Below are 13,775 nucleotides of genomic sequence, written 5' to 3' on the forward strand. Positions count from 1 at the left end.
TTTCCCTTCCCTTCCCGCACCTTCCCGCACCTTCCCGCACCTTCCCTTCCCTTCCCTTCCCTTCCCTTCCCTTCCCTTCCCTTCCCTTCCCTTCCCTTCCCTTCCCTTCCCTTCCCTTCCCTTCCCTTCCCTTCCCTTCCCTTCCCTTCCCTTCCCTTCCCTTCCCTTCCCTTCCCTTCCCTTCCCTTCCCTTCCCTTCCCTTCCCTTCCCTTCCCTTCCCTTCCCTTCCCTTCCCTTCCCTTCCCTTCCCGCACCTTCCCTTCCCGCACCTTCCCTTCCCGCACCTTCCCTTCCCTTCCCTTCCCTTCCCTTCCCTTCCCTTCCCTTCCCTTCCCTTCCCTTCCTTCCCTTCCCTTCCCTTCCCTTCCCTTCCCTTCCCTTCCCTTCCCTTCCTTCCCTTCCCTTCCCTTCCCTTCCCTTCCCTTCCCTTCCCTTCCCTTCCCTTCCCTTCCCTTCCCTTCCCTTCCCTTCCCTTCCCTTCCCTTCCCGCACCTTCCCGCACCTTCCCGCACCTTCCCTTCCCTTCCCGCACCTTCCCTTCCCTTCCCGCACCTTCCCTTCCCTTCCCTTCCCTTCCCTTCCCTTCCCTTCCCTTCCCTTCCCTTCCCTTCCCTTCCCTTCCCTTCCCTTCCCTTCCCTTCCCTTCCCTTCCCTTCCCTTCCCTTCCCTTCCCTTCCCTTCCCTTCCCTTCCCTTCCCTTCCCTTCCCTTCCCTTCCCTTCCCTTCCCTTCCCTTCCCTTCCCTTCCCTTCCCGCACCTTCCCTTCCCTTCCCTTCCCTTCCCTTCCCTTCCCTTCCCTTCCCTTCCCTTCCCTTCCCTTCCCTTCCCTTCCCTTCCCTTCCCTTCCCTTCCCTTCCCTTCCCTTCCCTTCCCTTCCCTTCCCTTCCCTTCCCTTCCCTTCCCTTCCCTTCCCTTCCCTTCCCTTCCCTTCCCTTCCCTTCCCTTCCCTTCCCTTCCCTTCCCTTCCCTTCCCTTCCCTTCCCTTCCCGCACCTTCCCGCACCTTCCCGCACCTTCCCGCACCTTCCCTTCCCGCACCTTCCCTTCCCTTCCCTTCCCTTCCCTTCCCTTCCCTTCCCTTCCCTTCCCTTCCCTTCCCTTCCCTTCCCTTCCCTTCCCTTCCCTTCCCTTCCCTTCCCTTCCCTTCCCTTCCCTTCCCTTCCTTCCCTTCCCTTCCCTTCCCTTCCCTTCCCTTCCCTTCCCGCACCTTCCCGCACCTTCCCGCACCTTCCCTTCCCTTCCCTTCCCTTCCCTTCCCTTCCCTTCCCGCACCTTCCCTTCCCGCACCTTCCCGCACCTTCCCTTCCCTTCCCTTCCCTTCCCTTCCCTTCCCTTCCCTTCCCTTCCCTTCCCTTCCCTTCCCTTCCCTTCCCTTCCCTTCCCTTCCCTTCCCTTCCCTTCCCTTCCCTTCCCTTCCCTTCCCTTCCCTTCCCTTCCCTTCCCTTCCCTTCCCTTCCCTTCCCTTCCCTTCCCTTCCCTTCCCTTCCCTTCCCTTCCCTTCCCTTCCCTTCCCTTCCCTTCCCTTCCCTTCCCTTCCCTTCCCTTCCCTTCCCTTCCCTTCCCTTCCCTTCCCTTCCCTTCCCTTCCCTTCCCTTCCCTTCCCTTCCTTCCCTTCCCTTCCCTTCCCTTCCCTTCCCGCACCTTCCCGCACCTTCCCTTCCCTTCCCTTCCCTTCCCTTCCCTTCCCTTCCCTTCCCTTCCCTTCCCTTCCTTCCCTTCCCTTCCCTTCCCTTCCCTTCCCTTCCCTTCCCTTCCCTTCCCTTCCCTTCCCTTCCCTTCCCTTCCCTTCCCTTCCCTTCCCTTCCCTTCCCTTCCCTTCCCTTCCCTTCCCTTCCCTTCCCTTCCCTTCCCTTCCCTTCCCGCACCTTCCCTTCCCTTCCCGCACCTTCCCTTCCCGCACCTTCCCTTCCCTTCCCTTCCCTTCCCTTCCCTTCCCTTCCCTTCCCTTCCCTTCCCTTCCCTTCCCTTCCCTTCCCTTCCCTTCCCTTCCCTTCCCTTCCCTTCCCTTCCCTTCCCTTCCCTTCCCTTCCCTTCCCTTCCCTTCCCTTCCCTTCCCTTCCCTTCCCTTCCCTTCCCTTCCCTTCCCTTCCCTTCCCTTCCCTTCCCTTCCCTTCCCTTCCCTTCCCTTCCCTTCCCTTCCCTTCCCTTCCCTTCCCTTCCCGCACCTTCCCTTCCCTTCCCTTCCCTTCCCTTCCCTTCCCTTCCCTTCCCTTCCCTTCCCTTCCCTTCCCTTCCCTTCCCTTCCCTTCCCTTCCCTTCCCTTCCCTTCCCTTCCCTTCCCTTCCCTTCCCTTCCCTTCCCTTCCCTTCCCTTCCCTTCCCTTCCCTTCCCTTCCCTTCCCTTCCCTTCCCTTCCCTTCCCTTCCCGCACCTTCCCGCACCTTCCCGCACCTTCCCTTCCCGCACCTTCCCTTCCCTTCCCGCACCTTCCCTTCCCTTCCCTTCCCTTCCCTTCCCTTCCCTTCCCTTCCCGCACCTTCCCTTCCCGCACCTTCCCTTCCCTTCCCTTCCCTTCCCTTCCCTTCCCTTCCCTTCCCTTCCCTTCCCTTCCTTCCCTTCCCTTCCCTTCCCTTCCCTCCTTCCCTTCCCTTCCCTTCCCTTCCCTTCCCTTCCCTTCCCTTCCCTTCCCTTCCCTTCCCTTCCCTTCCCTTCCCTTCCCTTCCCTTCCCTTCCTTCCCTTCCCTTCCCTTCCCTTCCCTTCCCGCACCTTCCCTTCCTTTCCCTTCCCTTCCCTTCCCTTCCCTTCCCTTCCCTTCCCTTCCCTTCCCTTCCCTTCCCTTCCCTTCCCTTCCCTTCCCTTCCCTTCCCTTCCCTTCCCTTCCCTTCCCTTCCCTTCCCTTCCCTTCCCTTCCCTTCCCTTCCCTTCCCTTCCCGCACCTTCCCTTCCCTTCCCTTCCCTTCCCTTCCCTTCCCTTCCCTTCCCTTCCCTTCCCTTCCCTTCCCTTCCCTTCCCTTCCCTTCCCTTCCCTTCCCTTCCCTTCCCTTCCCTTCCCTTCCCTTCCCTTCCCTTCCCTTCCCTTCCCTTCCCTTCCCTTCCCTTCCCTTCCCTTCCCTTCCCTTCCCTTCCCTTCCCTTCCCTTCCCTTCCCTTCCCTTCCCTTCCCTTCCCTTCCCTTCCCTTCCCTTCCCGCACCTTCCCTTCCCTTCCCGCACCTTCCCTTCCCGCACCTTCCCTTCCCTTCCCTTCCCTTCCCTTCCCTTCCCTTCCCTTCCTTCCCTTCCCTTCCCTTCCCTTCCCTTCCCTTCCCTTCCCTTCCCTTCCCTTCCCTTCCCTTCCCTTCCCTTCCCTTCCCTTCCCTTCCCTTCCCTTCCCTTCCCTTCCCTTCCCTTCCCTTCCCTTCCCTTCCCTTCCCTTCCCTTCCCTTCCCTTCCCTTCCCTTCCCTTCCCTTCCCTTCCCTTCCCTTCCCGCACCTTCCCTTCCCGCACCTTCCCTTCCCTTCCCGCACCTTCCCTTCCCTTCCCTTCCCTTCCCTTCCCGCACCTTCCCTTCCCTTCCCTTCCCTTCCCGCACCTTCCCTTCCCTTCCCGCACCTTCCCTTCCCGCACCTTCCCTTCCCTTCCCTTCCCTTCCCTTCCCTTCCCTTCCTTCCCTTCCCTTCCCTTCCCTTCCCTTCCCTTCCCTTCCCCTTCCCTTCCCTTCCCTTCCCTTCCCTTCCCTTCCCTTCCCTTCCCTTCCTTCCCTTCCCTTCCCTTCCCTTCCCTTCCCTTCCCTTCCCTTCCCTTCCCTTCCCTTCCCGCACCTTCCCTTCCCTTCCCGCACCTTCCCTTCCCTTCCCTTCCCTTCCCTTCCCTTCCCTTCCCTTCCCTTCCCTTCCCTTCCCTTCCCTTCCCTTCCCTTCCCTTCCCTTCCCTTCCCTTCCCTTCCCTTCCCTTCCCTTCCCTTCCCTTCCCTTCCCTTCCCTTCCCTTCCCTTCCCTTCCCTTCCCTTCCCTTCCCTTCCCTTCCCTTCCCTTCCCTTCCCTTCCCGCACCTTCCCTTCCCTTCCCTTCCCTTCCCTTCCCTTCCCTTCCCTTCCCTTCCCTTCCCTTCCCTTCCCTTCCCTTCCCTTCCCTTCCCTTCCTTCCCTTCCCTTCCCTTCCCTTCCCTTCCTTCCCTTCCCTTCCCTTCCCTTCCCTTCCCTTCCCTTCCCTTCCCTTCCCTTCCCTTCCCTTCCCTTCCCGCACCTTCCCGCACCTTCCCGCACCTTCCCGCACCTTCCCGCACCTTCCCGCACCTTCCCTTCCCGCACCTTCCCTTCCCTTCCCGCACCTTCCCTTCCCTTCCCTTCCCTTCCCTTCCCTTCCCTTCCCTTCCCTTCCCTTCCCTTCCCTTCCCTTCCCTTCCCTTCCCTTCCCTTCCCTTCCCTTCCCTTCCCTTCCCTTCCCTTCCCTTCCCTTCCCTTCCCTTCCTTCCCTTCCCTTCCCTTCCCTTCCCTTCCCTTCCCTTCCCGCACCTTCCCTTCCCGCACCTTCCCTTCCCTTCCCTTCCCTTCCCTTCCCTTCCCTTCCCTTCCCTTCCCTTCCCTTCCCTTCCCTTCCCTTCCCTTCCCTTCCCTTCCCTTCCCTTCCCTTCCCTTCCCTTCCCTTCCCTTCCCTTCCCTTCCCTTCCCTTCCCTTCCCTTCCCTTCCCTTCCCTTCCCTTCCCTTCCCTTCCCTTCCCTTCCCTTCCCTTCCCTTCCCTTCCCTTCCCTTCCCGCACCTTCCCTTCCCTTCCCTTCCCGCACCTTCCCTTCCCTTCCCTTCCCTTCCCTTCCCTTCCTTCCCTTCCCTTCCCTTCCCTTCCCTTCCCTTCCCTTCCCTTCCCTTCCCTTCCCTTCCCTTCCCTTCCCTTCCCTTCCCTTCCTTCCCTTCCCTTCCCTTCCCTTCCCTTCCCTTCCCTTCCCTTCCCTTCCCTTCCCTTCCCTCCTTCCCTTCCCTTCCTTCCCTTCCCTTCCCTTCCCTTCCCTTCCCTTCCCTTCCCTTCCCTTCCCTTCCCTTCCCGCACCTTCCCTTCCCGCACCTTCCCGCACCTTCCCTTCCCGCACCTTCCCTTCCCTTCCCGCACCTTCCCTTCCCTTCCCGCACCTTCCCTTCCCGCACCTTCCCTTCCCTTCCCTTCCCTTCCCTTCCCTTCCCTTCCCTTCCCTTCCCTTCCTTCCCTTCCCTTCCCTTCCCTTCCCTTCCCTTCCCTTCCCTTCCCTTCCCTTCCCTTCCCTTCCCTTCCCTTCCCTTCCCTTCCCTTCCCTTCCCTTCCCTTCCCTTCCCTTCCCGCACCTTCCCGCACCTTCCCGCACCTTCCCGCACCTTCCCGCACCTTCCCGCACCTTCCCGCACCTTCCCTTCCCGCACCTTCCCTTCCCTTCCCTTCCCTTCCCTTCCCTTCCCTTCCCTTCCCTTCCCTTCCCTTCCCTTCCCTTCCCTTCCCTTCCCTTCCTTCCCTTCCCTTCCCTTCCCTTCCCTTCCCTTCCCTTCCCTTCCCTTCCCTTCCCTTCCCTTCCCTTCCCTTCCCTTCCCTTCCCGCACCTTCCCGCACCTTCCCGCACCTTCCCGCACCTTCCCGCACCTTCCCGCACCTTCCCTTCCCGCACCTTCCCTTCCCTTCCCGCACCTTCCCTTCCCTTCCCTTCCCTTCCCTTCCCTTCCCTTCCCTTCCCTTCCCTTCCCTTCCCTTCCCTTCCCTTCCCTTCCCTTCCCTTCCCTTCCCTTCCCTTCCCTTCCCTTCCCTTCCCTTCCCTTCCCTTCCCTTCCCTTCCCTTCCCTTCCCTTCCCTTCCCTTCCCTTCCCTTCCCTTCCCTTCCCTTCCCGCACCTTCCCTTCCCGCACCTTCCCTTCCCGCACCTTCCCTTCCCGCACCTTCCCTTCCCTTCCCTTCCCTTCCCTTCCCTTCCCTTCCCTTCCCTTCCCTTCCCTTCCCTTCCCTTCCCTTCCCTTCCCTTCCCTTCCCTTCCCTTCCCTTCCCTTCCCTTCCCGCACCTTCCCTTCCCTTCCCGCACCTTCCCTTCCCTTCCCGCACCTTCCCTTCCCTTCCCTTCCCTTCCCTTCCCTTCCCTTCCCTTCCCTTCCCTTCCCTTCCCTTCCCTTCCCTTCCCTTCCCTTCCCTTCCCTTCCCTTCCCTTCCCTTCCCTTCCCTTCCCTTCCCTTCCCTTCCCTTCCCTTCCCTTCCCTTCCCTTCCCTTCCCTTCCCTTCCCTTCCCTTCCCTTCCCTTCCCTTCCCTTCCCTTCCCGCACCTTCCCGCACCTTCCCGCACCTTCCCGCACCTTCCCGCACCTTCCCTTCCTGCACCTTCCCTTCCCTTCCCGCACCTTCCCTTCCCTTCCCTTCCCTTCCCTTCCCTTCCCTTCCCTTCCCTTCCCTTCCCTTCCCTTCCCTTCCCTTCCCTTCCTTCCCTTCCCTTCCCTTCCCTTCCCTTCCCTTCCCTTCCCTTCCCTTCCCTTCCCTTCCCTTCCCTTCCCTTCCCTTCCCTTCCCTTCCCTTCCCTTCCCTTCCCTTCCCTTCCCTTCCTTCCCTTCCCTTCCCTTCCCTTCCCTTCCCTTCCCTTCCCTTCCCGCACCTTCCCTTCCCGCACCTTCCCTTCCCGCACCTTCCCTTCCCTTCCCTTCCTTCCCTTCCCTTCCCTTCCCTTCCCTTCCCTTCCCTTCCCTTCCCTTCCCTTCCCTTCCCTTCCCTTCCCTTCCCTTCCCTTCCCTTCCCTTCCCTTCCCTTCCCTTCCCTTCCCTTCCTTCCCTTCCCTTCCCTTCCCTTCCCTTCCCTTCCCTTCCCTTCCCTTCCCTTCCCGCACCTTCCCTTCCCTTCCCTTCCCGCACCTTCCCTTCCCGCACCTTCCTTCCCTTCCCTTCCCTTCCCTTCCCTTCCCTTCCCTTCCCTTCCCTTCCTTCCCTTCCCTTCCCTTCCCTTCCCTTCCCTTCCCTTCCCTTCCCTTCCCTTCCCTTCCCTTCCCTTCCCTTCCCTTCCCTTCCCTTCCCTTCCCTTCCCTTCCCTTCCCTTCCTTCCCTTCCCTTCCCTTCCCTTCCCTTCCCTTCCCTTCCCTTCCCTTCCCTTCCCTTCCCTTCCCTTCCCGCACCTTCCCTTCCCTTCCCTTCCCTTCCCGCACCTTCCCTTCCCTTCCCTTCCCTTCCCGCACCTTCCCTTCCCTTCCCTTCCCTTCCCTTCCCTTCCCTTCCCGCACCTTCCCTTCCCTTCCCTTCCCTTCCCTTCCCTTCCCTTCCCTTCCCTTCCCTTCCCTTCCCTTCCCTTCCCTTCCCTTCCCTTCCCTTCCCTTCCCTTCCCTTCCCTTCCCTTCCCTTCCCTTCCCTTCCCTTCCCTTCCCTTCCCTTCCCTTCCCTTCCCTTCCCTTCCCTTCCCTTCCCTTCCCTTCCCTTCCCTTCCCTTCCCTTCCCTTCCCGCACCTTCCCTTCCCGCACCTTCCCTTCCCTTCCCGCACCTTCCCGCACCTTCCCTTCCCTTCCCGCACCTTCCCTTCCCTTCCCTTCCCGCACCTTCCCTTCCCGCACCTTCCCTTCCCGCACCTTCCCTTCCCGCACCTTCCCGCACCTTCCCTTCCCTTCCCTTCCCGCACCTTCCCTTCCCGCACCTTCCCTTCCCTTCCCTTCCCGCACCTTCCCTTCCCGCACCTTCCCTTCCCTTCCCTTCCCTTCCCTTCCCTTCCCTTCCCTTCCCTTCCCTTCCCTTCCCTTCCCTTCCCTTCCCTTCCCTTCCCTTCCCTTCCCTTCCCTTCCCTTCCCTTCCCTTCCCTTCCCTTCCCTTCCCTTCCCTTCCCTTCCCTTCCCTTCCCTTCCCTTCCCTTCCCTTCCCTTCCCTTCCCTTCCCTTCCCTTCCCGCACCTTCCCGCACCTTCCCGCACCTTCCCTTCCCGCACCTTCCCTTCCCGCACCTTCCCTTCCCTTCCCTTCCCTTCCCTTCCCTTCCCTTCCCTTCCCTTCCCTTCCCTTCCCTTCCCTTCCCTTCCCTTCCCTTCCCTTCCCTTCCCTTCCCTTCCCTTCCCTTCCCTTCCCTTCCTTCCCTTCCCTTCCCTTCCCTTCCCTTCCCTTCCCTTCCCTTCCCTTCCCTTCCCTTCCCTTCCCTTCCCTTCCCTTCCCTTCCCGCACCTTCCCTTCCCGCACCTTCCCTTCCCGCACCTTCCCTTCCCTTCCCTTCCCGCACCTTCCCTTCCCTTCCCTTCCCTTCCCGCACCTTCCCTTCCCTTCCCGCACCTTCCCTTCCCTTCCCGCACCTTCCCTTCCCGCACCTTCCCTTCCCTTCCCTTCCCTTCCCTTCCCTTCCCTTCCCTTCCCTTCCCTTCCCTTCCCTTCCCTTCCCTTCCCTTCCCTTCCCTTCCCTTCCCTTCCCTTCCCTTCCCTTCCCTTCCCTTCCCTTCCCTTCCCTTCCCTTCCCTTCCCTTCCCTTCCCTTCCCTTCCTTCCCTTCCCTTCCCTTCCCTTCCCTTCCCTTCCCTTCCCGCACCTTCCCGCACCTTCCCGCACCTTCCCTTCCCGCACCTTCCCGCACCTTCCCTTCCCTTCCTTCCCTTCCCGCACCTTCCCTTCCCTTCCCTTCCCTTCCCTTCCCTTCCCTTCCCTTCCCTTCCCTTCCCTTCCCTTCCCTTCCCTTCCCTTCCCTTCCCTTCCCTTCCCTTCCCTTCCCTTCCCTTCCCTTCCCTTCCCTTCCTTCCCTTCCCTTCCCTTCCCTTCCCTTCCCTTCCCTTCCCTTCCCTTCCCTTCCCTTCCCTTCCCTTCCCTTCCCTTCCCTTCCCGCACCTTCCCTTCCCTTCCCTTCCCTTCCCTTCCCTTCCCTTCCCTTCCCTTCCCTTCCCTTCCCTTCCCTTCCCTTCCCTTCCCTTCCCTTCCCTTCCCTTCCCTTCCCTTCCTTCCCTTCCCTTCCCTTCCCTTCCCTTCCCTTCCCTTCCCTTCCCTTCCCTTCCCTTCCCTTCCTTCCCTTCCCTTCCCTTCCCTTCCCTTCCCTTCCCGCACCTTCCCTTCCCGCACCTTCCCTTCCCTTCCCTTCCCTTCCTTCCCTTCCCTTCCCTTCCCTTCCCTTCCCTTCCCTTCCCTTCCCTTCCCTTCCCTTCCCTTCCCTTCCCTTCCCTTCCCTTCCCTTCCCTTCCCTTCCCTTCCCTTCCCTTCCCTTCCCTTCCCTTCCCTTCCCTTCCCTTCCCTTCCCTTCCCTTCCCTTCCCTTCCCTTCCCTTCCCTTCCCGCACCTTCCCGCACCTTCCCGCACCTTCCCGCACCTTCCCTTCCCGCACCTTCCCTTCCCTTCCCTTCCCTTCCCTTCCCTTCCCTTCCCTTCCCTTCCCTTCCCTTCCCTTCCCTTCCCTTCCCTTCCCTTCCCTTCCCTTCCCTTCCCTTCCCTTCCCTTCCCTTCCCTTCCCTTCCCTTCCCTTCCCTTCCCTTCCCTTCCCTTCCCTTCCCTTCCCTTCCCTTCCCTTCCCTTCCCTTCCCTTCCCTTCCCTTCCCTTCCCTTCCCTTCCCGCACCTTCCCTTCCCGCACCTTCCCTTCCCGCACCTTCCCTTCCCTTCCCGCACCTTCCCTTCCCTTCCCGCACCTTCCCTTCCCTTCCCTTCCCTTCCCGCACCTTCCCTTCCCTTCCCGCACCTTCCCTTCCCGCACCTTCCCTTCCCTTCCCTTCCCTTCCCTTCCCTTCCCTTCCCTTCCCTTCCCTTCCCTTCCCGCACCTTCCCTTCCCTTCCCTTCCCTTCCCTTCCCTTCCCTTCCCTTCCCTTCCCTTCCCTTCCCTTCCCTTCCCTTCCCTTCCCTTCCCTTCCCTTCCCTTCCCTTCCCTTCCCTTCCCTTCCCTTCCCTTCCCTTCCCTTCCCTTCCCTTCCCTTCCCTTCCCTTCCCTTCCCTTCCCTTCCCTTCCCTTCCCTTCCCTTCCCTTCCCTTCCCTTCCCTTCCCTTCCCTTCCCTCCCCTCCCCTCCCCTCCCCTCCCCTCCCCTCCCCTCTCTTCTCTCTTCTCTCTTCTCTCTTCTCTCTTCTCTCTTCTCTCTTCTCTCTTCTTTTCTCATAGGTAAAAGAAGGTTAGGACTGCTTGTTGCAAAAGAAACCGGGAGAAGCAAGTTCTGGTCCTGATTTCACCAGGGATGGTGAATGATGGGCTGGGACTCCCCATCATTTCTGTCCCCTGTTTCCTAAGGGTGCTTGCATGCTGTTTCCTCTTCCTGATAGGGAAAAGGAGCCAGATACTGGAAGAATATTCCAGCAAAATCGCTAATTATAGGTTTTTAGCCCTCAATCAAATTTTGACCTTTACTAGAATCTCACATGTAATTAATTGGAAACGATCAAAGCAATTCTCCATTGAAAAAGGTGAAGGATGACATTTCTTAATGAATGGGGAGAAGGAGAGGAAACAAAATGTATTATTCCATTTCATCTGATTCAGGGGCTACAGACAGGGTGAAAATTAAAACTGAGGTGTTGAAAAAAGGAAGGTAAGGGGGGACTGAAGAGAAGGATTGCAGACCAAAATTATGTTTCCCCCCCCCCTCTTTCTCTTTAATATCAAGTTTTTCTTTCTCCTAGCATGGCATTCTTTAGTAACACTTTTCCCCATGAACCATGACAGCCAGTTTTGCCTTTTACAGGCATTCTTCTTATTGAGGATTACACTTCAACATTTCTTTTGCCCTGTCAGTCCTACAAAGGAAAGCACATACTCAAAATTAACAGGAGAGCCAGGCATATTTTCTGTTTTACAGAATTAAAATCAGGCTCTATACGTGCAGGTGTGCACATGTGGAGTGTGTACACGCACACACAGAGGCAGGAATGCCTGTCCCACCAGCTTTCCTGGGACTGGATGGTCCTGGTCCAGCATCTGAGCTGTTCTTTTCCATGATGTGGTGCATCAGAAATGATCCCCTGTCCCCTGCCAGACCCTTCCAGCTGAAAAATCGCTTTACATATGCTACTCCTGCTTCGAATGTGCAGGCAATTCCTTCTGCTGTGATCCCAAAAATCCAGACTCTGGATTATTTTTCTGCTGATTTTGTTTTTTGTTTTGTTTTTGTTTTTGTTTTTTCTTTTTTTTTTTTCAGTGCAAGCTTTCTGAGAGTATAACACACATTTCAACCCATATGTGTAGGTATACTTCAGTTATGGCAATATAAGAGCAAAAAATTGACTCCATTTCCTTTAAAACATGGATTCCTTTAATGGGGTTTTGCAAAGAGGTGTCAGCAGGAGCCTCTGCCTGCTTGTGTCTCTTCTCTTAAAGGTGATTCCTAAAGATTTTTTTGCTTCTTATGTACTTTTGATACATATGTAACATTGTGGAACTTTAATACCTGGTTTTGTAGCTCCTGGTATTTTGTTCTACCCTTTCTCTTAGATTTTGGAGTAATAAGGTAACTTTCTAACACATTCCTGAAATACTGTTTAGCCTTATTTTCAAGTAGAGTACTTACAAGGAGACATTATAAGAAGTGGGGCAAAGAATCTCTGGACCAACTCCAGTGGGAAAGATTTTTTGGGGAAAAAATTACCTAACCAATGGCTCTTCTAAATGGACAATATTTGTTAGATATGATAATTTGTTACATTTATAAAAACTATGGGAATCTTACCATTTTAATGAGATGTAGAAACGTAGAAACCTGCCCATTTTAGTACTGCTGGAAAAGTTTTTGTCTTTTGGTATCAAGCAGCAAAGGGTGAGCTTGGCACCTGCAGCTGGTGCTGGAGCACACTCAGGGATACCCATTTATGTTTTTACATGATATTTCTGTCCACATGTCACAAATAGATCCCTGTGACTATATTTTCTGTCACCATGCATACTAACACTCTGCAGCAAGTGCATTTGTCCTGAAGCTCCTTTCCTGTCACCTCAGTAACCTGCACTGATTGTGGATCAGGGTCGTGCTCTGCCTGAACTCAAACAGATCTTTGAGGCTGGGCTGGTAAATCACTGTATTTGTGAATTTTTGCCTGTGAAAGCTCTCAGTGAATATGACCAGACCTGCTGTGTCAAGTTCTTTATATTCAGAAATGAAGCCCAGCTTTCCCCAGCCCCTCTGATCTCTGAGGACCAGCTGGACAGCAAGGGAATTTATTTTCCACCAGCTTCCTGTGCCCTTGACACAGCAGCTCGCTGGAGTACTTGAAGGTGTAAGGTATTTTTATCAGCTGTGACTTTTTATCTGATAGAAAGGCATTGAAAAACAGCCACACAGCAAAGTCACAATGTGTTCTGTGTGGATGTCCAGAGGGTTTGTCCATCTTCCCCTCCCTCTTCTGTGCCCACAGAAGTTAAAATACCTAATAAACTCCATCCCATCTGCCAAAGGGGTTATATGGTATGTGTAAGAAGGAAAAAACCCCTCTTCACCTCAAAATATGAGAATTTTTCCTTCCCCAAAAGAGAATTTTCTGTCTGTAGCAATGCACAAATGTTCTTTTGAATTTTTGGTGTCAGTGCTTCTTATGACCCATCACAAGCTTCAATTCACAGTCTGAGTTGTCATACACAGCAGAAATATGAAAATCTTGTGCCATTTAAACATATTTTATTGTTTCTTTTCCTCCTTTCAGCCTGAAGACCTCTGGAGTGGCCAGGAAAGCAGCGTTCTCCTCTCTCAGGCTTTAACCACTGTTCTTACATGTAGAAGAAGAAACTTTAGGGTAGAGAAGCAGCTGGAGATGAAGTGAGGATTTATTTCTAAATCAGCACCCCACCTAGGATGACAGTGAAATATCTGATAAGGTGCTGAGCTGAGCATGATGTCACATGCAGTTTTTCAGGCACTGGAAAATGTTAGTTCACTCTCAAAGAAAATTCCTAGAGATTCTTCTCTAGGCCACAGTGATATTAAAGAAGATAATAATTTAATTGAAAAACAGCACTTCCTTCAAAATTATTTCAAGTCAATAGGACAATTTCTCCTGACCACAGGATAAAGTGCTTGATGTCTGGGTCTTGATTTTCACTGAGCAGCTATAGAATTTGACACTATAAGGAGACATATTTGGAAACAGACAAACTTTTTTTTTAAAAAAATTGCTCTGTGTGCATGTGCTATTTTTAAGTGACTGAAGAAATTTCAGTGGGGATGAAAAGGAGAAAAATGCAGATACTCATCCAATAAAATTCAAACTTTTCTTCAACTAACATAATGCAGTAGCACATAAATTATTTAAATTGAGGGTTTATGGTAAATACAATGCTACCACATAAAGGGATAATTATTTTATAAACAGATGGCCACAGGTTTTGTTTGTTACCCTAAGAATCTGATTTCAGTACTTTGTTTCAAAACTTCATAGTTTTGAAAATATGTCCACAAAGAGTCCAGGCTTGATCTCAAAAAAATACAATTTAATCCAGTTATGAAGAAAATCAGCCAAAAACCCCATTTCCAGGATTTCCAGTTTGGAAATGGTTACTAAAATGGTTACTAAAACTAATTTCTTTGTCATTTTGGGAAAGCAACTGTTGTGCTGTTTCAGCACACCAGTGCCATAAATAACTTTCAGGAATAAATCTCGCCCAATTCTTTTATGGTTTTGTAATCCATACGTCCAGGGATTTAAAGCCAGAGAGAGCATTAACTCATCCAGCCAGTCCTACAGAATAAAGCCCAGGGAATTCCATGCAGTTCCTATTACACAGAGTCCAACAGCACATGCTGTGTCCTTAAGCCTTCCTCTCCTCCAGGAGAACACGCCCCTTTCATCATCAGTTCATCCTGTGATTAATCCTCTGCTGTGTTTAACGCATATATCTTATTTCCAGTTTTAATGTGTGCGCCTTAAATTGCCAGCTCTCGGTTTTCATTCTCTGGAAGGTAAAACATCCCCCAAAATGCATGTGGTTTTACAAAGAGAGGACCATGCTCCCTGCAGA

At 55.3% G+C, this 13,775-nt stretch overlaps 1 long non-coding RNA gene across 1 annotated transcript in view; it reads left to right on the plus strand.

Moving 5' to 3' along the window:
- Positions 1-13,086, plus strand: part of LOC131573227 (uncharacterized) — a 41,436-nt gene extending 28,350 nt beyond the window's left edge. Inside the window, exon 3 of the long non-coding RNA XR_009276150.1 lies at positions 12,464-13,086. This is a non-coding gene — a long non-coding RNA (uncharacterized LOC131573227). The remainder of the gene's footprint in view (positions 1-12,463) is intronic.
- The last annotated feature ends 689 nt before the right edge of the window (positions 13,087-13,775 follow it).

Source organism: Poecile atricapillus, chromosome Z (genome assembly GCF_030490865.1).
Source record: "Poecile atricapillus isolate bPoeAtr1 chromosome Z, bPoeAtr1.hap1, whole genome shotgun sequence".
In the NCBI taxonomy this organism is placed as follows: domain Eukaryota; kingdom Metazoa; phylum Chordata; class Aves; order Passeriformes; family Paridae; genus Poecile; species Poecile atricapillus.